This window comes from Zalophus californianus, chromosome X (genome assembly GCF_009762305.2).
Source record: "Zalophus californianus isolate mZalCal1 chromosome X, mZalCal1.pri.v2, whole genome shotgun sequence".
In the NCBI taxonomy this organism is placed as follows: Eukaryota; Metazoa; Chordata; class Mammalia; order Carnivora; family Otariidae; genus Zalophus; species Zalophus californianus.
The window spans coordinates 21,652,294-21,678,117 of record NC_045612.1 but is presented as its reverse complement, the minus strand read 5'-3'; the positions used below and the strand labels follow the sequence as shown (position 1 = coordinate 21,678,117).

The window sequence follows — 25,824 nt, the reverse complement described above, 5'->3', positions numbered from 1 at the left end:
ACAATTCACTTCATAAAACTAGTATTAGCCTGATACCAAAACCAAACATAGTGTAAAAAACTATACAGACCAATGTTCCTCATGAATACATATGTAAAAGTCTCTAACAAAATAACAGAAAAAACAATTCAGCTACACATAAAAGTAATTATACACCAAGATCAAGTACAATTTAGACCAAGAATGCAAGGCTGATACAATATTATAAAAATTGATCAATGCAATCCACCATATTAATAGGCTAATGAAGAAAAATCACATGACCATATCAATTGATACAGAAAAAAACATTTGACAAAGTTCAACACCATCGTGATAAAAATTTCAGAAAAATAGGAGAGGAACTTTCTCAACTTGATGTACAGCATCTACATAAATACTACAGCTAACATACTTCAATAGTGAAAGACTGAATGGTCTCCCACTAAGATCAAGAACAAGGCATGGATGTCCATTCTCACCACTCTTATTCAGCCTAGTGTTGGAAGATCTAGCCAGTGCAATAAAGCAAGAAAAGAAAAGACATATAGATGGAAAAGAAGGAAGAAAACTGTCCCTACTTGAAAATGACGTGCTTGTCTACATAGAATACCCCAATAAATTTACCCAAAAAAACCCTCCCAACCTGAGTTTTTGTGAGTTCAGCAAGGTTGCAGGATAGAAGATAATCATATGAGAATCAACTGTATTTCTTTTCTTTTATTTATTTTTTTATCAGAGAGAGCACAAGCAGGGGGAGTGGCAGGCATAGGGAGAAGCAGGCTCCCTGCTGAGCAAGGAGCCTGATGTGGGACTCGATCCCAGGACCCTGTGATCATGACCTGAGCCAAAGGCAGATGCTTAACCACCACCCAGGCATCCCTGTATTTCTATATAATAGCAATGAACACATGGACACTAAAATGAAAAATACCATACCACTTAGAATTGCTTTTAAAATAAAACACCTAAGGGCAAATCTAACAAAATACATACAGAACCTACATGCTGAAAACTACATAACACTGATGAAAGAAGTCAAATACAATCTAAATAGATAAATCTAAATAAATACAATCTAAATAAATAAATAACATGTTCATGGGTTGGAAAATTTGACATAGTAAAGATCTAAATTCTCCCCAAGTTGATATACAGATCTAATGCAATTCTTATAAAACTCCCAGCAAGACTTTTTTCATAGATATACACAAGATTATTCTAAAATGTATATGGAAAGACAAGGGAACTAGAGTAGCTAAAACAATTTTACAAAAAAAAAAAAAACGAATAAAGGAGTGCCTGGGTGGCTCAGCCAGTTAAACAGCTGCCTTTGGCTCAGGTCATAATCCCAGGGTCCTGAGATTGAGCCCTGCATCAGGCTCCCTGTTCAATGGGCAGCCTGCTTCTCCCTCTCCACCACTTGTGCTCTCTCACTTGCTCTCTCTCAAATAAATAAAATCTGAAGAAAAGAAAGAAGAGAAGAAGGAGAAGAAGAAAGGGGAAGAAGAAGGAGGAGGAGGAGGAGGAGAAGAAAAAGTGGGAGGAATCAGCTTACCTAAACTCAAGATTTATTATATATAATATATATGTATATAGTAATCAAGACTATGTGGTATTGACATAGAGACACATAAATCAATGGAACAAAAGGGAGAACCTATAAAAAGCCCCATACAAATATGTCTGACTGATTTTAAAAGCAATTTAATAAAGGATGCCTTATAAAAAATTAACTCAAAATTGATCAAGGATTTAAATTTAAAATACAAAACCATGAAAGTTTTGGAAAAAAAACGTAGGAGAAACATTTGAGATTTAGTGCTAGGCAAAGAATTCTTAGACTTGACAACAGAAGCACAATTCATAAAAGAAAAATTGATAAATTGGACTTTATCAAAATTAAAAATGTTTGCTCTGAAAAAAGACCCTGTTAAGAGCATGAAAAGACTAACTACACAGTGGGACAAAATATTTGCAAAGTACAAATCTAACAAAGGACTTTTATCTAGAACATAATAAGAACTCTTAAAACTCAAAATTTTAAAAAATCCTGTTAGAAAATAGGCAAAAGACATGAAAAGACACTTAACCAAAGAGGATGTACAGATGGCAAATAAATACATAAAAAGTTGCTCAACATCATTAGCCATTACAGAAATGCAAATTAAAACAATAAGATATGACTACACACTTGTCCGAATGGCTAAAATAAAAAATTGTGACTCTAAATGCTGGTGAGGATGCACAGGAACTGGATCTCTCCTATGTTGCTGGTGGGAATGCAAAATGATATATCCAATGTGGAAACGGTTTGGCACTTTCTTATAAATGAAACATGCAATTATCATACAACCCAGAAATTGCACTCCTGGGCATTTATCCCACAGAAATGAAGACTTATGTTCACACAAAAACCTGTACACAAACATTTATAACAGCTTTATTCATAATAGACAAAACCTGGAAATAACCCAGATGTTCTTTAATGGATGAATGATTAAATTGTGATACATCCATACCATGAAATACTACTCAGCAATAAAAAGGCTTAAACTATCAATACCTGGATAAATCTCCATGGAATTATTCTGAGTGAAAAGAAAAAAAACAGTCCCAAAAGTCCACATACTATATTACTTTATTTATTTAAGAATCTTGAAATCACAAAATTTGAGAATGAGGAACAAATTAGTGGTTTCCAGCGGTTAAGGAGGGGGTGGGGATAGCTATAAAAAGACAACACAAGGGATACTGTGGTGATGGAAATAGTCTGTATCTTTTTTTTTTTTTTTTGGAAATATTCTGTATCTTGACTGTATCAATGTCAAAATCCTGGTTTTGATAGTATACTATAGTTCTGCAAGATGTTACCATTGTAGAAAACTGGGCAAGGGTAAATGGGATCTCTCTGTATTATTTCTTACAACTTTTGTGTACATTCATTTCAAAATAAGTTTAATTAAAATAATTATTGTTTTTGGGCGCCTGGGTGGCTCAGTTGGTTAAGCGACTGCCTTTGGCTCAGGTCATGACCCTGGAGTCCCGGGATCGAGTCCCACGTCGGGCTCCCTGCTCAGCAGGGAGTCTGCTTCTCCCTCTGATCCTCTTCCCTCTCGTGCTCTCTATCTCTCATTCTCTCTCTCTCAAATAAATAAATAAAATCTTTAAAATAAAAAAAATAATTATTGTTTTTAATCAAGCAAAAAAAAGGAAGCAGTTATTAAATCCAGGATGAACAAAAAGTTGTATACAGAAAGCCATAAGCATCATAGTATGCTACTTGGCTCAGCAGTGCACCACACTTACATAGTTATCCTAAGACAAATACTGAATACTGATTTGAACAATGATGATTTAATTATATTGTGTGGATGTAGAGAAAAGAAGATGAGCAGGGGATAAAGTGAATGCTAAATCCTCATATTCCATAACAGAATGTCAATAGATGTTGTCTAAAATTCATATATCAGGAAATAGCAATAAAAGCATATTATTTATACAAATGGAAAACAACTACCAGAAGATATAGTCAAAAAGACTTAAGTGGACAGGCTAGATGTGAAGGGAGGGAGAGAATGGGCAGGGCCCTGCTAACTTGAAAGCCTTTTGTTAGTATTTTATATTTTACCATTGTGCAATGTATTGATAAAATTTGGTAAACTTTTTAAGGAAGGGGAAGCACCAACCTCCTAAATAACAAATCCAGTGTCCTCTTCTCTAGCCTCAGCTTCCTAGACCTCTCTGCAGTATTTGAAATGATCGATTATTGATTCCTTCCCTGACCAGCATAACAGTGTATCTCTCCATGCTCTCCTGTCCTTTCCATTCCCACTCCTCCAATGCTAGTTCGGAACCTTATTAAATCTCACCCGAACTGATGCACTGGCCTCCACCCTCCTACCCACCTCCTTGGTGCTGTCAAATAAAATTTTCTTATGAAGCATCTGTCATCCTATGAATGCTCTACTATAGCAGTTGGCAACCTAAAGCCCATAGGCCAAATCCAGACTTCTACCTATTTTGGTAAATAAAGTCTTTTTGGAACACAGCCATGCCCATTCATTAATCTATTGTCTATGGCTACTTTGGTGCTACAATGACAGAGTTGAGTAATTGTGACAGATACCTTATGGCTTGCAACGCCTGAAATATGTACTGTCTGGTCCTTTACAGAAAAGTCTGTAGATCCCTCATCTACTACAAGACAAATACACATCTCACTGTACTCAGAAGTACCTTTGTTTGTTCCCAGACCCCTCTTTCACATGAACCAAGGTAGTTATTTCAAAGCTTCTCCAACATTTTCTGAGCCTAATATTCTAAGATCTCTTCCATCAGTCACAGAGGAATAAAGGTCATCAAATAACAATATTTCAACCACTCTGCTTCAAGCCCCAGCACTGCTTGTATTTGCTCTTGTACACACTTCATTCTTTCTGGAATGTAAGCTCCATGCCAACAAAGTTTTTTCCTGTTTTTTTTTTTTTTAACTGCTACATTTTTAACACCTACAACGGTGTCTAGTAGGGCATAGAAGCTCCATAAACCTTTGTTAAATGAAATTACCTTCAATTTCAGTAGAATAGGTGCCACTCCTCTTACCTCAAGGCTAAACTTTCCACCTGTGCTCTGGATCTCCTCTGGTTCCACCTCTCTAGGGACCTCAGCTCATTGATAGATCCTTTTCTTTCCTACATCTTCAACCTTACCCTCTCCCTTTAGTGTACAACTGTGCTCATGTCTCTCCTGGTATACATGCATGTATAAATAATAAACTATCACCCAACTGCTCACCTCTCATTCACAGCCAAATATCTTGAAAGAGTTGTCTGTATTCAGTCTCCACTTCTTTTCCTCCATTAAATTCTCAATTCACTACAATCTGGTTTCAGCACCCACCACACCATTGAAATGGCTTCAGTTAAAGTTAGCAATCCCCTCCATGGTGCAAATTTAGTTACCCATTCCTGCCTGGTTCTGTCTCTGTCTCTGTCTCTGTCTTTCCCCACCCACCCCCAAGTATCTATCTATTCCTTATATTTCTCCTCTGGAATTGTGTCCTTGGCTTTTTCTGTACTCTACATACTCTCTGCCTAAACTCTGCATTCACTTTAATGGCTAATTGCGATCTATATCAAAGGTGGAAAACTGGCTGCTTGAAAACTCATATGGCTAAGTAGCTGAGTTTTGTTTGGCTGACTTACCAGGTTACTTTTAACTTTAGTGCCCTTGGGCAGGACCTGTGCACATCTCCTCCTTTTGTCATTACCCCATATCAGCCCCAGCCTGAATCATCCATTTAGGTTACCTGCCTGGATCCTAAAGACATTTGATTTGCAACTCCTGGCTACTGTGATTCTCCAAACTATATCTGCAGCCCCAACTACATTCCTGCACACCAAATAATATATCCAACTTTTTACTGTTATCTCCATTTGAATATCTGACAGGCCCTTCCCATTCCACATAGGTAAAACTTAGCTATAGGTAAGACTTCCCTCTCAAATCTTCTCATACACCTGTGTTCCCCTCTAAGTGAATGGCTTTCTCTGACACCCAAGTCCAAGCCTGAAATTCATCCTTACATTCTATTACCCACCTTGTCACTTGCATTCCATTGATTAGTGAGTCCTGTCAATTCTACCCCCATCAATCTCTCTTAGATATATGTATGACCTCTTCTTCCTCCCCACTGCTATATTTTTAATTCCAAGTTGTGTCATCTTCACCTGGATCACTACAATGGCCTCTTTAAGGCTTTTCATGATCAGCTCCCCATTGACCCCTCCAGCCTCATCTCTTTACCACTCAATTCACACCCTAGGTTCAAGCCTAGCACTCGCAGGAACTCTCCAGGCTCTCTACACCTCAGTGACTTTGCATACTCTCTTTGTTTGAAATGTTCTTCCCATTTTTCTGCTTAAAAAACCCTTCTTCAGTCCTCTGTTTCAGAAAAACCCGTACTCTCCTTCATATTTCAACTCAGACATTACCATTCCTAGAATGCCTCTCTTGACCCCTCACATCCTGTCTAGGAGAGGTGCCCTCAGCACTTTTCACCCATATCCCCCACTGAACTAGTTTCCTGTGATCAGGAAAGGTATTCATCTCTATACACCACACAATTTTTAAAATGCCTAGCACATAACAGTCCATCAATAAGATTTCTTGGTTGAATGTTTCCTGGTATAAAATCTATCTTTATTAGATTGGTGACCAAGAGTTTTTGCAACCCAGCTCCATAGCTCCATTTTCATCCATATCTCTCACTATACCACCAGTACATGTATCTAATGCTCCAAACAATGTAAAGGGTCAAAAATTTCACATTGTATGTTTTGACCAGGGAGAAAGTCTGTAAAATCCAATAGTTATATTCACAAATTTAGATAAATTGCCACTGTGACTCTTGAATAAGTAACCAAATTGGTCTACTTCATTCCCTGAAGCCCCTGTGCTGGTTTCCCACATCTATCATTGCTCATGGTCTCTTCAATATCTCTTCTTATAATAAGTCTGTTTCTCATACACCAGATTAAATGCTGTCTTCCTGAAACCTGACCAGTTCTACCTAGCCAGAAATAGAAATGATTGCTTCTTCCCCTGAGCTCCTCCATACCTTGTATTCTCTGATAACTATCCAATTTTTCCTTGTTTTGTAGATTTTTGTGTGCACAGCTTTTATCCACTTCCAGACTATAATCTTCCACAGAGCAAGAAACATGTCTTTTTTAACCTTTGAATGCCTTATAACATCCTGAACTTAGCAGGAACTCAGTGCATATTTTAAATGAATATTAAACAAAATCAGATTAGAGGGAGCATTTCACCTAATTACAAATGTATTTGGCATTTGATTATCATCCCTAAATCCAACTGCTTTGTGAATTTGAAAAAAATAAAACTTATCCATGGCAGTAATTAGTAATTATCATGGTGGTACTTCCCATTTACAAATATTAACATAGGGAAAAGGGGTTTTCAAAGTCACTGAGAGGAGTAGACACTGTGGTTTCCATTTCTAAAACCTAAGCTACAGAATCCATTTTTATATGGTCTGCTTGGACAGTGAACTGATTGCCTCAGCCTCCTACTGAAACTATATTGGCAACTCAGAGGTATCTCTTCAAACCCTGAGTAGGTTCCCTGGAGCCTTCCTGAGATAAAGAGCTGTAATTTAATTTGCCATTGCATAACCCAGTCACGGAAATCACGAAGGAGCTCACGTTTTCATTCCCTTCATAGTAGACATTTAATTATATGATAATTACTTACAGCTTGCTGCTCAGCTTCTACTTTTATGAAATGTAAATTACACTTCACTCAAAAGTGCAAGATGAGCATTTAAAATACTTCACTAAATAGATTTAAAGAATTTCCTGACATTTTTCCCCCCAGGCCAAGAATTAGAAAGGCAATATACCATTAAAGGAAACTTTCATTTAGATACCAGGAAAGTTGAGTTCTTAATAAATAAATACCTCAAAGGAAGAAAAACTTCCAAGTAAAAAAAAATGTGTATTGGGTTTTGAATAAGCTCAGTGGCCTCAGTGAAGCCAAAGCTCATCTCTCAGAATAAGTAAACTACTTTATCAACTGTGCTTTACTGGTAGATTCATTAACTGAGTTTTACTGGCAACGCTGAAAAAAAGAAAGTGATGGCAATGATAAAAATGATACAATTTGAATGACTACATTTCAAAATGAATGTCAAATCTATCTTATTATTCTTCTAGCATTATTTTCACTTGACTCTAGAATTACAGACTCCTAACAGAGGTGAAATGATTGGGGAAATCATCATTTACATTGCTACATTGTGTATTTAAGTAGAAAACGTAGTCTAAGGAATGCAAAGCCACAGCTGACTCAAAGAAATCATGAACCATTCTCCTTAAACCTTGAACCTTGCATTTAGAGGCTTTGACATTGTTTATCGCCAGCTCAAAATTTAAGAGTGTTCAGGATAAGTCTCCATATTTGTCTCTGGCTTTTCATCCAGAGTCTTGACAGAAAAGTTCAAAGGAATTGGAAAATAAACAATAACCAGAAAAGCAGACAGGTCACTTAAATTTTCAAATGGTAAATAAATACATAGACATTTAAGTAAATTATACGCCATTGTTTGATCAAGAAATCACTAAGAATTCAAGGTCAATTACCACTGATAACAGTAAAAGACCTTACACTTGTAGGGAATTTTTTAATTTCAAAGCATTTTCACACAAAATCATAACATGTTAGAGCTAGAGAGAATCTTAAAAATCATCCAGTGTAATCCCCCTCTTCTTTAATATATTTATTCTTGTTTTATTTATTTTTATAAACTTTTAATTAACTTGTAACATATATACAATAAAGATAAATCTGAAATGTACAAATTAACTTTTATAAAGTGAGCATACCTGTATTACCACCACCTAGATCAGGATTTAGAACTAGATCAGCATTCTAAAAGCCTCCTTCTGGTCTATCACTCTTCTGATTTCTATCACCATAGACTATTTTTGCCTGTGTTTGAACTTGACATAAATAGACTATTGCATCTGACTTCTTTATTAGACTTATATCTATGAGATTCATCCAGTTGTTTTGTGTAATATAGTTTGTTCTTTTTTTAAAAAAAAAGATTTTATTTATTTACTTCAGAGAGAGCACAAGGAAGAGGGGCAGAAGGAGAGAATCCCAGGCAGGCTCACACTGATCTCAGAGCCCTACACAGGGCTTGATCTCACCACCCTGAGATCAGGACCTAAGCCAAAACCAAGATGACTATACCACCCAGGCACCCTTAGTTTGTTCTTTTTAATTGCTGTATAACATTCTATTATTTAAATAGACTACAATTTACTTATCTATTCCAATGCTGATGAACATTTAGATTGCTTTCCATTTGGTGCCATTAAAATAATGCTGCTATAAACATTTTTTACATATCTTTTGGTGCACACATATATACATTTCTGTTGGTATATACATATAGGAACAGATTTATTAGATCTTGGGTACATATATATTCAACTTGAGTAGATACTGTCAGTTTTCCAAAGTGGTTGTACCAGTTTACATTCCAATCAGTAGTAAATGAGAGTTCTCTCAGCTCCCCATCCTTGACAATACTTAGTGGTATTAATCTTTTTAATGTTAGTTATCCTGATAGGTGTATAGTGGTATCTTGTTGTTTTAATTTGCATTTCCCTGATGACTAACGATGCTTGTTAACCATTTCAATATCCTGTTTTGCGAAATATCTGTTCAAGTCCCTAAAACTTTTGAATTTGGTTTTATCTATGTTTTTTAATTGAGTTGTAAGAGTTCTTTATAAATCCTGAATACAAGCCCTTTGTCAATTGTGTATATCACAAACATTTTCTCCCACACTGGTTTGCCCTTTCATTCTCTTAATGGTGTTTTTTAGATAAATAGAAATTCTTTATTTCGTAAAGTCCAAAACAGAGGGTTCAAATTAGCAATATAAGGAAAAAAGAGATATCACTGCAGATATTATATATGTTTAAAAAATAATAAAAAAACAAACAACTCTATGCCAACTTTTTTGGCACAATAAGTTAATGCATTGTCCATTTTCATCCTATAAGCTATTACCACTATATAAGTCTAAAAAAAAAGAAAGATTAGAAAATGACCAAGGGATTTTACTTCACAACTGTGGAAAGATTATTTACTTATTCCACATGGTTTTATATATTCTAAATGTTCAATATTACGAAGCAAAGGGGATATAACAATGAACAAAAAAGACTAGTCCCTATCCTTATGGAGCTTACAAACCTACAAGAGAAAGAAATATTAACGATCACCTTAATAACTCATTACCATTATGGTATGTGCTACATAGAAGAGCTACAGGGTGCTATGCATGTGTATAATGGGGGCCTAAATAGAGTACGGGGCCATGGAAAACTTATCTGAAAGAGTGACATATAAGCTGAGACTTGAAGGATGGTTAGGAGCTTGCTATGTGAAAGGAGGTGGAAGAACAGGGAAGATGATGAGAAAGGGAAATTCAGAAAGAATGAGAACCCTCTCCCACCCCATCCTTGATGTGCTTGCAGAGAAACGCTTGTGCATGCTCACATGCATGCGCGTGCGCACGCACACACACACACACACACACTAGCATGCACACATGCACATAGCCTACCCAGAGTAATATGAGCCTTGTGACCTGGAAACCCGGAGGTTCAACAGCTTCAGATCAAAGTTAAGAGAATGTGTTCTAAATCCAAGGCAAAAGGAGGCAAAGAGCTAAACTGATGTCCTAAAATGGAAGTGGCTCTGAGGTTTGGTACCTCAGATAAAGAGGTACCTAGAGTTTCAAGACAGTATCCTCAAAACTGGCAGGGCTACTGGAGTTTTACAGATTCTACAAGTAGAGAGTATAGGCACCCTGTTCTCTGACAGTGTCCAGGGAGGTGACAAGACCTCAGAGGAAAATGGCACTGTGGTATACAAGGAAGGCTAGACTCCAGGCCACTCTGGGATCTTCCACCCTGGATAGAAACCCACATTCCTCAGCTTGGTCCAGGGTCTTCAGACCTGTCAGCCTTAAGGTGACCACACAGTATGTAAGACTGAAGACTCCCTGTGATTTTTCCAAGATACCCAGTAACTTAACATGACCCTGGAGACCTTAATAATGGCTGAGACTGAATTTTCTACCAAATTTTGAGAAGCGGTGTGGCCTCTTAGCAGATTAAATTATGTTTAGAGAATAAAAAATATACAGTACTTCTTTCACTCCATATTTTAGAGTAAAATGCATGTGCACCACAAGATTGAATACTGGGGATAAGTAGTGGAGTCTGGAAAGAGTCTCAAAGTGGTTTGGGCTGAGATACAGGTGTCTTTTCTAGGCTTCCCTTGGTCGTGAGTGGAGAAGGAGCAGTTAAAGGTGCAGGGCCAGGGTGAACAAATACTTAGTGAATGAAAAAAGAATGGTCCTGGTCCCTTCAGGGACCCATTCCAATCTCCAGAAAGTCATTCTTTCTATCTGACCTCCATCTCTCCCACAGGAGAAATACATAGAAATTTAGGCTGCCTTGCCTTAATCTATTGCTTCCCAGCAGTGAAAGTAGGCCTCCCAAGTGGCCCCCAAGGTTACAGGGGCAAAAATGTGCTTTATGCTTAACTGGGAAAGATGCTACTCCTTGAGCTATGTGTCATTAGTGGATCCTAATGTCATTAGGTACAAGAATAAAAATTTGCATAGAAATCATTGCAGGGAATTGTTTCTTCCCCATGCCAGTATTGATTTTCCAGCACCGTTAGCTGCTTAATGCTACTGCTTTTAATTGATTACTCTAGAGGAGTTCTGCAATAGCAGGATTCTTCAATTGAGACGCTAGGACATTCATTGAATGTGATTCGACAACCTCAATTGACTCTGGAGACCTGCCTATCCATGGAGCAATCACAGCAGCCCCACACGCCTTAATAAATAATGTGGCCCTTCCAAATGCAATGCTCAGGCTACAGCTACAGCCCAGTTAAAAATATGAACCTGTCTGGTTCTGTTTACCTGCTAAAAATCAATGATCAAGTCATACATTTGTAACTGCACATAAAGGTGGGTATCAAGGCTTATTTTAAAACCTCTTCTTGTTTCTACCTCTGTATATATGGGGAAACTCTGAAATGCCTGAATTCACCTTCCTGCCTTAGCAGTTGAGTAACTCTAGCTAGAATCTCCTTTGACTAATCAGGGGTATTTCAGTGTGAAATATTTGGAACACCATTGTCACTACTGAAACTAGAGAAGCTGAAAAGTGTGGGAGTGAAAGCATACTGAGGTAAGGACAGCTCAGGGGAGCACTTCAATACATACTAACTTACCCAATCCCCAGCAGGAGCTTCTTGTCTTCTGATTCAATTTTCTCCTAAATGTTGGCCCCAGGAGGAAGGTTCTGGTTCATCAGGTCAATCCAGTTGACCAAATATAGATTATCTTGGTAGGGTTGATATAAATGTCAACTCACAAATTCAGATGCTCAAGAATTTTTTGTATAACTTTGTCTACTTTGAGCCCCCATACCTCCAGGTAGTATAAAACTTAACCACAGTCAGTTCAAGCACTCCCCACAATCTCTGGGGTTGTGACTAAGACAAGCAGAAAGTATTTAGTCTTCAGTTGTCTTCTTCTGTCCATCCTGGGATCCAGTTATCTGTGGCCTTGATTATCCATGTGAGGATATCCAAATTCCACCCAGGTCTCAATCACAGTTGCACTAAGATCACTGCTGTGCTTCCTCAACCCTAAGTTTAAATTTTCTCAGGTCTCAGCGCCCTTTGTGACTATCTAGAAAACACTTGGTTCTCCCATACCTTACCAGAATCCAGAGAATTATAAGATCGCTCAAGCCCAGTCTCCTGTGATAGAATATATGCAGCCAACTCTACTGGCTCTGGTGCTAGGCTGGGTTCAGCAGGACTCTTCAAGTCTTGTTGCCTTCCCCTACACAGGGAGAGGCAAGGCACAGTCTCTTGCTCAGATTTCTCCATCACCCCCCCATTTAAGTATTATATTATTTATTCCACTTGAGTCTTGGCTCACAGGGACACGTTATACCACCTCTTTTAAGGGACTTATCAAGGACACATTGCTTTGCTCTCTCACTCCTCTCATATCCCATGGAATTTTCGTCTAGCCTGAGGAGAGAAAAACCTGCTCTGATTGGTCCTTTATCCTTTCAAATCTATTGTGTATGTCATAAGTGTATGTTCTAAGTTCTTTAGGCTCAAAGGTCCTGGTTCCTGAAACTATAAATAGGATTTTAAAACTCAAAGGCTAAGAATTAACTTTTTTGTTTTCCATTCTACTCTAATAACCTTTCTCTTAGGAGATGTCTTTGCTAAATATGGGAAGGGCTAGGTATAAGGACAAGGACACACACACACACACACACACACACACACACACTTAGGATAATTTATTAAAACATTATCCAAACATGCTACTATATACTTAAGGTTATAGCAGAAACTAGAGGAGACAAAAGATACAGTCTGTGTGCTAAAGAGAATACAGTTTCATTATGCAGACCATGATTTATATAGCCGAGACACTCAAAAAATGCATTGTCTCATATAATCCAGGGATAGCTTGAATGCTACTCGAAATGCTGTAAAGAAGCCAAATAAAAGAGCTATCAATATGAACCATAGGGGTCAGAGACAGTTCCATGGAAATGACTGACCTGAAAGGAAGGAGGTAGAGAGGAGGAGGTAATAAATGAATAATTTCATCTCGAAAACTTCTCTCCAGGCAGGTGTCATGCCCCTTATATTAGGCCTTTTATGGCGTTTTCACTGTCCTCCTGTGTTTTTGATGAAAAGGCCTATATGTCTTCCTAAAATTAATGTGCCCTACAGGTCAATTCACTTATTATTCAACACTACTTATTAAACATCTACAGTATACTGAGCCCCAAGTTAGGTACCTTTAGGGCTATTTGCATAGATGAGAACAACCTGGATCTCTTACCAAGATGGAACCATATAAAGGCAATATAGTGTAGACCAGTGATTCCCACATTTAAGCATCAAAGTCATCTGGAGAACTTGTTAAAACACAGATGGCTAGGCCTCATTTCCAAAATTTCTGATTCAGTAAGTCTATGGCAGTTGAGAATTTGCATTTCTACTGAGTTCCCAAGTGATGCTGATGCTGATGGTCTGGCAAAAACAACTAGCAAAATGGTTAAGAACCCACAAGATTTATAGTCAACTAGCTCTGGTTTTGAATTTTAGCTCTGGCACTTACTAGCTATGGAAACCTGAGTACATTATTTAGCTATTTTGAGCCTCAGGGTTTTTTTTTAATCTGTAACACTTCATACAATGAGATCCGTAAACATATTTGAGATATACAGTATGTCTAGGTACAGGGGAAATAGCAGTGAACAAAATAGCTCTAGACTCTCTGGGGGTGACAACTGTTAAACAAAACTGTAAAAGTACTGTATAATTATCGCCGTGATTAATACTATGAAGAAGGGCAAGATGTTACGGAAAACTTAAGCCAGATTGAATGATCAGGGAAGACATTACTGAAGCAGACTGATACCTGATCTGTAAGTAAGGGGACCCTTGTTAATTAGTAGGATTAGTAGGGTAGGTCTGCTACTATTTGGAGCTGCTGGATGGGCAAGGGAAAATATGGCTGATAGTGGTATGTGGGGCTTCTGAGTAGCTAATAGAGAGTGGTAGGGTGAGGGGGCAAAGAGAGGCATGAGTTATAGAAAAGGTAGATGAGGCTGGCAGTAATAGGTGGGCTAGAGGGTATGGCTAATGGAGAAGGGTATGGTGGTGGACATGACAGTGGGGAATTGTGGTAGGGTGATGAGGATATTGGGGAAGTAAAGCCTAATGGAAGTGGTGCATAGGAACTGATGAACTTTCTGCTCGTGGTAGGCAAGGTTAGTGAATGTGACTTGTAAGTGATGGTGATGAGTGGAACCATTATAAAGAATAAGGAAACATTACTTTAGACAAATGAAGCAGAGAAGGCCTTCTTGATGTAGTGACATTTAAGTTGAGACTGGAAGGATAAAAAGAGGTGATGTATACTCCAAGCAGAAGGAACTGCTCGTGTAACAGCTCTGAGACAGTAGGGAGCTAAGGATCCTATGGAAACCCAGTGCAGCTAGAGTGACAAGAGTAAAAAGGAAAATGGTAGAAGATAATGTTGGAGAGGTAGACAGGAGCCAAACCATGCAGAGCCTTGTAGAGATTGGTGGAGTCTGGTCTTTATCTCAAGAGCAATTAGAAGCAATAAGGTCATCTTAATATAGTCAAAAGCTTACTCTGGCTACATTGTAGATAACATACTAGAGGGGGTCACCAGTTAGGAGTTTGGAGAAGACTGAAATAACCCAGCAATTCAGGACCAAGTCACATTTTTCCACTGACAGAATACTAGTACTTCCATAATCAGAGCCCTTCCTTCTATGTCTTTCCTCCCTTGTGATTCCTTGCCCAATATCCCAGTAGTGGGACTAGATTTTCTACACAAAAATCTGTTTCCCAATCTGAATCTAAATCTGAATCCCTCATAATCATACCATACTATATCATACCATAATCCCTTGATAATCGACAATCAGCTAATCTGGACTCTGCCAATTTTCAAATGCTTGGGTGACCATTGTCAAGTGCCTCACTTCTGCTTGGCCAACAGCCTGGTTCTTGGTTTAGTTTGTCATTATGGATATTTACTGCTTTTAGCCCTCTGTAGTCTGATTTGATTCTGAACCTACCCTGATGGAACTCCAAACATCATGTATTCAAGCCTATGATAACCAACATTAAACCAGAGAATTACATCTTTGTCCTATCCCAGCCTTCCCCTGACCCACTAAGCCCTCCTGAATTCCTAAGTCTTGCTTATTCCTATCTGGCCTGTGCCACCCCTACCAAGCCCTGGATCTACCATCAGGTATTACCGAAGTGCTAGAACACCATTCAATAATAAGCATAGCCTGGGATTCAGACCACATCAGGTCTTGCTGTCTGAGAATTGGATGTGAGCTATTTGATATTCTTGGGCCCTTGTGATTTTACAACTCAGGCCTGGTAAACAAGTCAGAAATGCTCCTTTACAATAACTGAGTCCCTTGTACAGTTTCTGGGAAGTCAGCACTCACATTTGAATGGATTTGGATTTGGCTGAGGCCTCCTAATTATTTAATAAGTGAATCTGTTATATATCCTAGACTATAGTCATCACTTGGGTGACATCATTCTATTCACTCTGAGGCAGTAACCCTGAAAAACAAGAAATATCTCCTTCCTGGGTTGCTGAAAGACCTTAGTAGCTATGTAGATCAGATATGTCTCTCTGATTGTTAGGTTAAGGCCCAACTGATCAGGCCCATGATCCTCATGTTGAAGTCATTAAATTGCAAATGGAGATGGTGGGAGAAGATGAGGGAGAGGTGAAGCTACTAATGGGTTCAAAGTGCATCAGTTTTCTAGACCTTTGTTAGGGAGCCTCTCTGGGAGCCAGATTAGAGGTAGGGGAGGCAAGTGACCAAGTGTGATGATTGCAGACACAGATGGAAGGTTTTTTGGATTCAAGATCCTTCATGTATAAATCTGCTATTTCTCACTATAAAGACCAAAATACTTGGGGGTGGGGAGTGAAGTGGTGAAAACAATTCTCTCTCAGAAAGAGTCATCTCACAAGTAATCTGGAAGATCTCTTGATCAAGACCAGCCAGGGGCTGGTGGCAAGAGTTTATAGGTTACAACAAAGAATTCCTAGGAGTAGGAAGCTCAAGTCTCTGGGAAAGAATAGAAAAGTGTCTGGCAAGCCTAGCCTAAAGAGCCTAAAGAGCTGAGCTGGAGTCTACAAAAGACAGTAGAGGTGGCAAAATGTCAGAGTGCCAGAAAGAGACCAAAACCAACAGGGGTAAACCAAAGAGTAGTCAGTCCCAAAGTCAGAGATTTTGTAGATTTGTATAGGCAAGCACAAGAAGTTCTTTCTTAAAGTTCACCAGGAGCTCTTTGGAATAGGCTTGAAACTGGATTAGTCACAAAGATGATGCTTACCATCCAAGGTGAGTTTTTTTACTGGTTGGCCCCAGTACAAAGTATAATAAATGAAATTTAGTTTTTAGGTTCTCTCTCTTCCCTTTTTGGCAGCCTCTTACCCCAAGCATCACTTGCTACATCCAGCCACAAAGATTCCCACCCATCAAGTCTATCCTTTCACAATGTCCCAAGGCCCAGAAATCCCTACAATCTGGGTCCCCTTCCACGCTCTCTGCCAGCCTATCAGATCAAGGCATAGCAGACTGAGTGTTGCCTAACACATTTTTCCTTTGCATTTTAGTGGAAGCTTTTAACAATTGTCTTTCAGTGAGTTCACCCAAAGCAATAATTCTAATATTGGGAACTTCTGGCTCTCCAGCCTATCTAGGAGAATTTGGAGGACTGGCTTGAAACAACACAAATTTATTCTCTTATGGTTCTGGAGTTCAGAAGTCTAAACTGGGTTTCAGTGTCTTAAAGTCACAGTGTAGACAGGGCTGGTTCCTTCTGGAGGCCCTTAAGGGAAAATCCATTTGCCATGGTCAGCTTCTAGTAGCTGCTTATATTCCTTGACTTTTGGTCCATTCTTTCATCTTCGAAGTGCATCATTCTAATCTCTGCTTCTGTCATCACATTGCCTTCTCCTCTGCCTCTGTCTCCTCCTGAGTCCCTCTTATTAGGACCCTTGTGATTACATTGGGCCCATCCAGATAATACAAGATAATCTTCCCATATGAAGATCCTTAACTTAATCATATTTGCAAGGGTTCCTTTTGCATATAAAATAACATTCCAGGGATTAGGACGTGGAAATATTTGGGGTATCATTATTCATCCTACCACAGGGAACATTTCACACTGTACCATGGTTTAGACATTTTCCATGTCTACACATAGTTTATGGGTTAGAGATTTTAAAGAAATGTCAAATAACCCAGTGTTACCTTTACCCAGATCACCATCTTCCAAAGGCCTTCTGTGGATAGAAGGAGGTGATTGGAGGGTGGGAGTGGGGGAATGCATATTACAAAAGTTCTGCAATGGGAAATTTGGAACTGGCCTCTTACCTGCGTAACTCCACTGCCAATTAGGATCAGGCTCTGCCTTGTACTTTCATTTGAAGCCTCATTTCATGACAATTCATTTCAGTGCTTCTGCTGCTTTTCCAATACAATTTGCTCTTGAGCCCAAATGGTGCTCTCAGCCTGGTTGAAGATTGATGGCCAGTTTCCTTCAACTCAGGCCTTGATCGAGGAAATAGGAAGTGGACATTTGGAAAATTTATCTGGGAAGGGAGGGAAATTAAAACTGAAGGGAATCCAATTGTTCTTCAGAAATGTCTAAAAAAATTAGAGCAATGGTGACTCAAAATGACATCCTACTTAGCTTACAAGCTCTCACTTGTTCAGCACTCTGTAGGACAGGAGACAGCCTGAGTCTCTCTGCCCAGGAAATCAGCACAAGTCTCAGAGGCTGAGGGCAAGGATGTAGTGAGCAAGAAAAGATACTATCCAGGGCCATCACTTCCTAAAGTTTGTGTTCTACAAATAAATGTATATAATAGCTACCAGTGATTGTGTACTTACTATATGCTAAAAACTGTTAAGCACACCAAATGCATTTTGTCATTTCCTTAACCTTCATAACAGCCATATAAGGTAGTTAATATCACCCCATTTTATAGGTTAGGAACCCAAGGCACAGAGAGGTTAAGTGACTTGTCTGATGTCAAACAGTTCCTATAAGGTAAAGTTTGAGTGCAGGTACATCTGACTCCAAAGCCCATGCTGTTATTCACCATGCTATATTATTCCACATAGACCTGTGGGTTGAGGAATTCTGTGTTAAAGATGTGGAGGTTTATGGTGCCAAATGGGTCATCATACCTGCTCACTAAAACTACTGTCCTCAAGGACTTAATTTCCACATTGAGGGAAGCATTGGAGACAGTTTCACCAGATGTGCATGAATTATATTTGGTAACAGGTGAGATCCAGGCATGTGTATCTTTAAAAAACAGTTATGTGGTCAGATGCTGGCCAGAGCCAAAGATAACATGACATATATATTATCATGTAGGGGTAAACCCCCTTCTGGAGAAAAACTGTGTCTTACCAAGGTGTTAATTCTAGCATACATCCTACTTGGAATGATCCTCAGTTTTCTCTTCATATGCATTTTTAAAAAGCTCTATACAGTCATTCCCTATACACTTTATAAATGGAATAAGTTCTAGGTCTCATGTCCTCCAAGCAATAGTTTCCATATATCACCTGTTTCCAACCACCCAGACTGGTTCAGAGGTATGAAAGACTTCAAGGGCCTTGGATCTGAGATTTTTTTTTTTAAGGAAAAAAAAGAAGGCATATAGGTACCTTACTCAGAAGATTTAGAAAAGGTTATAATTATTTGTAAGATTGATTATAGGAGGCAGCTAAAGTTGTGCAGGGCCTCAGCTTAATGACCGAGGCAGGACATCAAGACTTGCTTATCAGGAGCTGCCCTTATGCCTCAAGCCAGTACCTACCACCTCCATTATATATTGCTTCAACATCTGCAGGTTTGGGTCACTCATTCGACAGGCCTTTATTAAAGGACCAACTATGTGCCCAGCACTATGCTAAACACTAAGGGGGGTACAAAGATGTACAAGACACAATTGTCCTCAAGATATTATATCTATCTTGCTATTCAGACTCCCCAACAAGTATAGGAACCAAAGAAAAGTGCAGAGACAAAAGACAAAAATAGGTTCCGTGATCAAGTTCACTCAACTCTGGGTCATTTTCCTTTTTGTCCTGTTATTTCCTTGTCCCCTTCACCCCACAACTTTTCTGTCCCTGATCTCATTCTCTGAAGCTCAGACCACATTTCCTCTTCTTTCCTCAAGTTATGGCCCATTTTTTGTACTTCACTATCTCCTTGCTGCTTCATGAAGATTTGCTCCCAACTCCCTTTGATATCTGATATCTTCACCTAATCATAGTCATCACACTACCCCAACCCTAACATATACACCACCAGCAACAACAACAACAAACACAACACAGCCTACAGTTTGAATTATGAGACCATGTGAATTAAAAAACTGGCAACCACTTGGTGGCAGCATACCCAAATTCAAGTAGCAGGAATTGTTTCTAAGACAGAACAGCCTGAATTTACAAAACTAAAGTTAGAAAATGCCAGATATGCAAAGCTAAAGTTAGAAAATGATAACCATGTCACAGCTATAAAGTAGTACCAGTTGTACTTAGAAGACTGAATTGAGAGTGTGTTACAGTCCCAATAACTGCAGAGAAAGAGAAAGAGAGAGATGCAAAATTTATTATGGGAATAGGGGTACATTTTCAGGGCCATAGCTACAAGAAAGAGTCCTAATGTTTTAGCACTACTAGCAGAGAGCCTGTTGTGTCTCCATATTCCCTTAGAGAAAACTGAACTTAGACTAATTGAATAATCCAAACTATTGAAAACAATGACAAGCCAAATGAAATGTGTATATAGACATTTCTTTCTGGTATAATGGGCCATAATAATAGGATACGTACAATAATAAAAGCAGCAAGGATGTGGCTTTGGGGAATGCACTCATAAGGAGTCGAACTCTCCTCTGGGATTTGTATCAAATGTCAAATGAGTTCTCATTGATGCTGAAGTCAGTGGGCTGGCATAGATGCCCTCCTGAGACTCTTGAATTCTACACAGAAACTATATTCTAATTTTTAAGTATCTAGATCATGACAATTATTAGCAACCCAGCACAACAAACTGTCCCTGATATCTTTGGAAATATGGGGCTCAGAATAGCTTTGCAATTGGCCCCTTAGTCAAATGATATCCAACTGATTAAGGAATGCCTATGCCTTGCATCCTAGATGCCTGAAAAACAAATATCTTCTCCCTCTCTCATTAAAGCTTTTCTATTTCTAGGGAAATCTACAGTTTTCATCCATAATAAGACACCAAAGCTGAGAATTCCTGTGGTAAAAACTATGAAGTATTTTAGCTCAGCTGGCATACACAGAGTCAATGTCAATCAAACACATATATTGAGCCCTTACTATGTGCCCATCCCTGTGCCAGCAGCTATAGGGTAGACAGAAAAAGTATTGCCATGGGCCTGATCTCAAGTGCTTACCATGTAGTTGGGAGATAAGATTAACATGTAAAACAATTATATAAAAGAACATGTTTTGAGTTGGATTATTCAGAGGCTAGGTGCTATGGCATTAAGAAAAGAAGAAAGTGAATGTGGACTGGGGTTTTTGTCAAGAACTGTGAAGGGTCTGAGATTTTACTCTACTCAATGCTAGCAAGTTGGCCTGCCACAGTTTCATGGATACCAGTAGAAAATATGGCATTTTGGGGGTGCCTGGGTGGCTCAGTCGTTGAGTGTCTGCCTTCGGCTCAGGTCATGATCCCAGGGTCCTGGGATCGAGCCCCGCATTGGGCTCCCTGCTCCCCAGGAAGTCTGCTTCTCCCTCTCCCACTCCCCCTGCTTGTGTTCCTGCTCTTGCTGTCTCTCTCTGTCAAATAAATAAAATCTTTAAAAAAAAGAAAATATGGCATTTTTAAAGTGCTGGAACAAACAATCCTAAAATTAGCATGGAACCAGAAAAGACCCCGAAAACAAAGCTGAGGGCATCATTTTGCCTGATTTCAAGCTATAATGCAAAGCTGTGATCACCAAGACAGCATGGTACTGGCACAAAAACAGACACATAGATCAGTAGAACAGAATAGAGAGCCCAGATATGGACCCTTAACTCTATGGTCAACTAATCTTCGACAAAGCAGGAAAAAATATCCAATGGAAAAAGACAGTCTCTTCAATAAATGGTGCTGGGAAAATTGGACAGCTATATACAGAAGAATGAAACTGGACCATTCTCTTACACCATACACAAAGATAAACTCAAAATGGATGAAAGGCCTCAATGTGAGACAGGAGTCCATCAAAATCCTAGAGGAGAACATAGGCAGTAACCTCTTTGACCTCAGCCACAGCAACTTCTTTCAAGACACGTCTCCAAAGGCAAGGGAAACAAAAGTGAAAATGAACTTTTGGGACTTCATCAAAAAATGGGCAGAAGACATGAACAGACACTTCTCTAAAGAAGACATACAAATAGCTAAAAGACACATGAAAAAATGTTCATCATCATTAGCCATCAGGGAAATTCAAATCAAAACCAAATTGAGATACCACCTTACACCAGTTAGAATGGCAAAACTTGACAAGGCAAGGAACAACAAATGTTGGAGAGGTTGTGGAGAAAAGGGAACACTTTTACACTGTTGGTGGGAATGCAAGTTGGTATAGCCACTTTGGAAAACAGTGTGGAGTTTCCTCAAAAAATTAAAAATAGAGCTACCTTATGACTCAGCAATTGCACTACTGGGTATTTACCCCAAAGACACAGATGTAGTGAAAAGAAGGGCCATATGCACCCCAGTGTTCATAGCAGCAATGTCTGCAATAGCCAAACTGTGGAAGAAGCCAAGATGCCCTTCAACATACAAATGGATAAAGAAGATGTGGTCCATATATACAATGGAATATTATTCAGCCATCAGAAAGGAGGAATATCCACTTTTGCATCAACATGGATGGGACTGAGGAAGATTATGCTAAGAGAAGTAAGTCAAGCAGAGAAAGTCAATTATCATATGGTTTCACTTATTTGTGGAACATAAGGAACAGCATGGAGGACATTAGGAGAAGGAAGGGAAAAATGAAGGGGGGGGGGAAATCGGAGGGAGAGATGAACCGTGAGAGACTATGGACTCTGAGAAACAAACTGAGGGTTTTAGAGGGGAGGGGGTTGGGGGGATAGGTTAGCCCAGTGATGGGTATTAAGGAGGGCTTGTATTGTATGGAGCACTGGGTGTTATATACACAAACAATGAATCATGGAACACTACATCAAAAACTAATGAAGTACTGTATGGTGACTAATATAACATAATAAAAAATTTAATTTAATTAAAAAAAGAAAATATGAGATTCCTGAATTAGAAATGACAGACAATATATTGCTCATAGCAATAGCATTAGCAAGAGTATCTGCATTTTTGTATTGCTTACAGACTCCCAATTCCCAAAGTATAATGTGAAGAGGGCCAAATAACACCTGCACATGAAGTAGGTTGCATTATAGGAGAGGAACCCTGAGCTTAGGGAACTCGAGCTTATAGAATCTTTTATAATGAGCAATAAGCATGTTTGCCCTTTGTTCCAGATGGAGACACTATCTCTATTGCAAGGCTTTTCCCTATACATACATCCTTAGAAAAATAGTCTGGTAGAATGGGCAATCAGTAAACTCACTTGCAAGATATTCAGATACAGGGCACCTGGGTGGCTCAGATGGTTGAGCGTCTGCCTTCTGCTCAGGTCATGATCCCGGGGTCCCAGGATCAAGTCCCTCATGGGGCTCCCTGCTCGGTGGGGAGCCTGCTTCTCCCTTTCCCTCTGCTGCTCCCTCTGCTTGTGCTCTTTCTCTCTCTGTCAAATAAATAAATAGAATCTTTAAAGAAAAAAGATATTCAGATACATAAGAGACTCAGTAGTTAGGCAAGTTCGTGGAGTCATGGCTTTGGGAATGGGTGTAGGTCACAGAACAAATGGCTAATATAAATCCGTGTCCATTACAAAGCACATGTCCTAACGAAAAGAGAATTCCTGAAATGGCTATTAAAATCCTAAAAATTCAGAGCTGCAAAGGCTTTTGTTCAACATACTCATTTTGCAATCATGGAGACAGAGTCCTGGAGAAGTCAAGTGGTCCTAATATCATTGTGATGTACAACTAACATGTTTCTTAGGTCTGATTAGGTGGGTATATTCTGTGCCCACTGAACAATGTCCTACTTTTCATAGTGGAATGATGGTTGAGCACCTCATTAGAAATAAAATTATTACCTGTACTAGGTTTACACTAATGTATTGACATCTACAGCACTCGTTAAATGAACCATAAATCAAATACACTGAAGTCATTTTCCACCAAATCAAGTCAGGCTTTGGTCAAAAGAATTAGCATTGTGATATACTTAATGCCCACCATTTGTAGGCGGTCTCTGACAGTCTCCGACTGTCACTTTGGACAAAGAGAAAAACTTGTGGAGTCATGAAATAGTACTGACTATAAATCATACTACAAGCAACCTAATCCAGAGCTGGAAGGCTAAGGGCAATAATCGACTTGAATTGACTATCTGGTAAGGCCATCTAAGGATTCACAGGTCTTCGTTTACTAATCTATCTGCACTTCCCTACTTTCTCTGGATTCACAAGTGCCTATAAATAATACTACTTGTTTTGTCTAAGTATACCTTTGGTCCTTCTCAATTTGCATAGCAGCATAACTGTGACAAAGGGTGAGGGAGGAATATAAGAACTATCCAGAGTACAAAACCAGAATCCAGAGTATAGATAGACCTTCTTGTATTTGTGGGGAATCTGGATAAGAATAATAATCCCAGAGTAAGAAAGTTAATTGAACTTAAATATATTTTCTGGATGGGTTTCATTAAACCTGGCTCAGAAAGTCAGGAGTATCAAACAAATGAAAAATCTACTTGTGAGTTTCTGATTTTGTATGCAAATCATGCCACAGTATGAGAAAATATAGCTCCTTTCATAACCAGAAATATACTGGCATATAAAAGCCAAACACAGAATGAAGTTAAGTGTGACTCTCAGCCCCCACCATCATCCCCCACCTCTACGCTTCCAAAACCCTAGGGTTGACTTAAAAGTCACTGCCATCTGTAACTGGCTTAAGCAGAATTAGCTTGTTCTGGCTTCATAAATTACTTTAACATAAGACTTGTGTTGAGATCAAGGGGGATGATAATCTCAGTGCACCTGAAGTATCTGTATTCATTTCTGGGCACTGTATGTAACAAGAAACCTTCAAAATTGTAGTGTGTCCAGAGCAACCAGTATGATTATGGAACTTGGAGTCTCAGCCTTTGAGAACTAGTTGGGGAACCTAAAGATGTTTAGTCAGGAAAAGATTTAGTGGGAAACCTTTAGGAGTGTCTTCAAACCTTGGCAGGGTTATTATTTTTAATAAATTACTCAGTCTGGGTGGCTCGAGAGAACAAAAATGGGCTATTGGCATGGTTGAAAAAGAAAACAGAATTCAACTCAGTGAAAGAAATAACTCAAATAATTGCAGCTGTCTGAAAATGAAATGAGAACCAAGTAGGGCAGGATAAACCTGAATAGAAGAATCCATTTGCAGGGTTACCCTCCCCCCATTAGGACTTAGTGCACTCACAGGGTCTGGGAGTCAGGACCTTAAAGTGGCATGCTTCCACTAGACACCAGGACCCTCAATCCTCTGGCTGCAAAGCCTCTGGCTCTTCCAGCCCATTAGATTAAGAACAATCCATCTCTGAACAGAAGAGTTGGGATGTTACAAATAAAACCATAAGTTCTTTCTTAGAAACTTCACATTATAGGACACTGGAGGGGAAAAAAATCATCTAAGCTTCCAATTAAGTCTGTATTGCAGACCCAGGCTGACAGTGCCAGTGGTTTTACTCTTTGCTTCTTCTAGCATCTTCTATCCGTTTACTGGAAAGCCAAGCTGTGTTGTGGCCCAAACCACAGCACCAACTATGCTTCACAGGCAAAAGCCTCTGACACATGTAGTATGAATAATGCAGTCTTAGCTCCCACTGGGCTATAGACTCTTCTGAATATCTTCCATGTCCTTCATCCAGCTCTCTGGTCCATGCAGTATAGTGCATGTTTCCCCTCCACTAAAAAGAGCCCCTTTTCAGGTTAGTAACTCTAAATTCAGTGCCTATATCACAAAGAACCAAGAAAGTAGAACTTTTCTCTGTCTTACTATATTTTCCACCTACTTAACTATGCTGAGGCATGCCTTATTTGCTTAGGGCCCATTGCACAGTGAAGAGGAGAAATTAGGACATGCATATGCCCTTTACTACTCTTCTTAGTTTTTCTCATGTGCAGACCTAGAAGGGAAGACTCTTTCCCTTATGCCTTCTGTCTGTTCACACCTGGATGTTGATATGCTAAAAGTCAAAATTTGGGGAATTTAGAAAATCCTCTCTCAACAATATCTAGCTTTCAAGCTATATTCCTGGTATAGAACTCTATCATGAATGTCAAAAGCTGAAGGTTAATGTTTTCTTTTATATTTTGCTCTCAATCTTATTTCCTTACCAGTAGATGGATGTCTTAAGCTAAGAAAAAATCATGTACCCCAAAATGCAAATAAGAAAAACACATCTATATTTTTT

At 39.0% G+C, this 25,824-nt stretch overlaps 1 protein-coding gene across 2 annotated transcripts in view; it reads right to left on the bottom strand.

The window, feature by feature from the left end:
• The window catches only part of SMARCA1 (SWI/SNF related, matrix associated, actin dependent regulator of chromatin, subfamily a, member 1), a 462,233-nt gene that overhangs the window by 272,334 nt on the left and 164,075 nt on the right, over nt 1-25,824 (bottom strand). The window lies entirely within an intron of this gene.